The sequence below is a fragment of the Lipotes vexillifer genome, unplaced genomic scaffold (assembly GCF_000442215.2).
Source record: "Lipotes vexillifer unplaced genomic scaffold, Lipotes_vexillifer_v1.1 scaffold429, whole genome shotgun sequence".
Classification (NCBI taxonomy): Eukaryota; Metazoa; Chordata; class Mammalia; order Artiodactyla; family Lipotidae; genus Lipotes; species Lipotes vexillifer.
In genome coordinates, this window is record NW_006784171.1 from 614,670 (window position 1) to 618,416 (window position 3,747).

Here is a 3,747-nt window from a genome sequence, read left to right on the forward strand (position 1 = left end):
AAAAAAAAAAAAAAAAAGAGGAAGATAGTCTCTCTTTCTCTGTGTGTGTGTGTACACACACACACCAAAGAAGGGCCATGTGAGCACACAGTGATCAGGCAGCCATCTGCAAGCCAGGAAGAAAGCTCTCAAAAGAAATTGAATCAGCTGCAACCTTGACCCGGGACTTCCAGCCTCCAGAATTGTGAGAAAATAAATATCCTCTGTTTATGCTGCCCAGTCAGTGGTGTTTTGTTATGGCAGCCTGAGAAGGCGAATACAGTGATCCAGAGCTAAACCCAGTGCTCTGTGACTAGTAGGTCTTCAAGAGATCTTTATTGTTGCCTGATTGTTGTATTTTGCTTTCCACCATCTGCATGCCTCATGGGCCAGGGTACGCTGGTGAGATCCAGTCACCAGCATGGCTGGGCTGAGTTGTAAGCTGGAGCAAGGTAGGGAGCCTGGAAACCAAACCTGGTCTGTTACCCAAAAACTGGGTTCACTTCTTGGTGGGTATGGAGCCAAAAGACACAGCCAAGCCAAAGAGTGGGAGAAGGAAGGGTTCATTACCTGCCGCGAGTAAGGAGAACACCGGGGATCTTTCCCAAAACAGTGTCTCCCCAAACAGCAAAATTGGAGAAGTTTTAAGCTAAGGGTACATGCACATTCATGAAGGACTTGAGCAAAGGAGAATTCAGCATGGAATTAGGGCAAAGGTCGGCAGAGTCCAAGCTTTAGTTGATTGAAATCACGAAGGTCAGAAAAAGTCAACATCATCCCTTGGGTTCCAGTTGATGTGGTGGTTTGAGCCCTTGAAAGGGGTTTAAATTCTGCAAAACAGCTCAGAAACTGCTTCAGGCTAATCTTTACCGTTAAGAACTGGGAATCTTTACAACTGATTTATTATCTTTGATATTATAACAGCCTTTGTTCTTTTGTCCCCTTGAGAGCATTATTACTGAGACATGTTCAAGGGCAAGCATTGTGGCCGGGCTTAGATCACAAAATGGCTTAGGCCTAAAATGGCTTCTCTTCTGTCCAAAGTTACATTTGGTCCTTTTCCTGTGCCAACCCCCCACCCTATCCACTTACAGGTCCAAACCAGGGGATGTCTAAAGTCTCTATGGGGACTGTATTAGTTTGTTGGGGCTGCCAACAAAGTACCATAGACTGGGTGGCTTAAACAACAGAAATTTATTTCCTCACAGTTCTGGAATCCAAGATCAAGGTATCAGTAGGGTTGGTTTCTTCTGAGGCCTTTTTTCTCGGCTTGTAGATGGCTTGTCTCCTCCCTGTGTCTTTACATGGTCTTTCCTCTTTACCTGTCTGTGTCCTAATCTCCTCTGAAAAGACCACCAGTTATGGGACTTCCCTGGAGGTCCAGTGGGTAGGACTCTGCACTCCCAATGCAGGGGGTCCGGATTTGATCCCTGGTCAGGGAACTAGATCCTGCATGCCTCAACTAAGGAATCCCCGTGCCTCAACTAAGACCTGGCGCAGCATAAATAAATAAAATAAATAAAGCTATTGAAAAAAACCCCACAGCACCAGTTATATTGGATGAGGACTCACCCCAATGACCTATTTTAACTTAATTGCATCTTTAAAGGCCCTATCTCCAAATGCAGTCACATTCTGAGGTACTGGGGCTTCGGACTTCAACAACTAAATTTTAGGGGACACAGTTCAGCTTGTAATAAGGACAGGATGAACTCTGCTGGACATCTTCTTTCTCTGGGAGCATGTATTCCAGCTCACTTCTGTGCAGACTTGTCTTCTTCTGGGATGCCTTCACAGTGCTGAGTGATTCAGTCTCAAAACGGCAAAACCCACCCGCTCATCAAAGCTCAGACAAAAAGCTTCTACTCCTACAAAGCCTTTTCTGAATCTGGCATCTCACTTTCTTCCTATGCTCACCTCACGCTACAGCAAGTATTGCATCCCTCCTCTGAGCTCGGATAATAATAGCGTGTTGTCTGTACTTTCCTCATGAACTTGTGGCTTGTATTATGGCTTCTCACGTTCCTGTCACTGCATCAGTTAGAAGTAAGCATCCTGAGGGCAAATCTCCTGCTGGTTCATCTTTGTATCCTCACAGTCTGTGCTCAATGAATACATGTGGAAGGAATAAATGAGTAATAAAAATAACAACTAGATTGACCTCTATGTCATATATGGAGTCAAGTATTGAGAAGTTCTCCCAAAACCTCTGATCAATATTTGACTCATTTGAAGACCTCACCTGCCTAGCACAACTTTTGCCACTTACTCAAGGTGAGCACTTTGAAAGCCTGGGTGGAAGAGGCATGAAATTAAGGTGTACCTTTGTACAGGCTGAGGGCTACCTTTAGCAAGAGAGAAGGTCATGCAGTTGTGGTGTGAAATCCTCAAGGAATCATGCAAGAGGTCCACAGTAGAAGTGAACTGGATTAGTGTTTTTTTTTTTTTCCAGTGACTTGTCTAATTTCTGCATAAAACACTTTAAAGGTTAGAGAAGTAAACGCTTTCTCATTTTTTCCCCCATTTCATTTTAAAGGGAGTTTCCAGAGTTTGACTCTTCTTTTGAATGATGTCTTTGTAACAAACTTCCTGTGTTGACAAGGAACGCATTGCATTTCTGTAGCTGTGGCTACCATAGAAATGAGGCGTGGTTCCAAATGTCTTACTATTTTAAGGTCTTTATGCAATTTTCTGAGAGTTCAAGTCCGCTAATTTTTATCATGGGTGTATCTTGATGATATACAACTATAATATAGTACAATACAACTATAATACAATAATAATATACAACTATATCTCTAAATATAAATATATAATATACAAATAATACAATAATAATAATATACAACTATATCACTATACTATACTGCTGTAATAAGCATATCAAGTAATGTTTTGTCTTTTGTTTTTTGGGTTTTTTTTAACTTCACCTAGTGTCTTGATTTGTTTTGCTTTAAATTATCTATCAGCAGAGGCCTGAACACTTACTTCAGCCTTGCGGAGGTAAACCTTCCCCTTTATTTTGGTTTTGTATTATTAGGGTGGAAATGGAACCAGTTGCCTCTGCATCTCGGCTCTGTCGGAGATCAATCTGCTTCCACTTCATAAAAGTGGTTCAAATGTCATTGACTCAGATTCTAGCAGAACTGGGGACATCCAAGTGTCTCTGTTTAATAGGATAGAGTGATTTTAGCATGAGCCTGTTTTAAAACACAAATAAAAATTTTCTATTACTCAAGCTAAATGGTTTATCGTTATATTTTTACTTACAGCTTTTATCTTTCTTTGGTGCCTTGTATTTTAAGGCAATGACCTCCTTTAATACAGCATTAGGAGAGCACAGCAATTTTTTTGAAATGTTAACAAGCATAATGTGGCCTAGATAAGAAACAAAAGTAATATTAAAAGCCTGAGGAGATGTAAAATGGAGAAAAAGTCCAACAAAAAATGTTTACACAAAATAGTCTAATTCTTTATAGATATGAAGTTATGCATACAAACTCATAAGAATTCCCTCTCCTTCTGCCTTCTCTCCCTTCCCCTCCCAGCCACCTACACAGCTCCCATCTTGACCTCACCCTCCATCCAGGGAGACAGAAAAAAACCCAATTGTCACCCCAGTTTAATTCTGTGACTTCCGGGAGGGCCCGTGCAGAGGCCAAAGCTGCCTGTGATTTTCCATTTACATCAACATGAACCTGGAGAGAAGGCAGGGGATTCAAAGGCTGAGGGGCAGCCTGGCCACTGGGGGGCGGGGGGGGGGGGGGG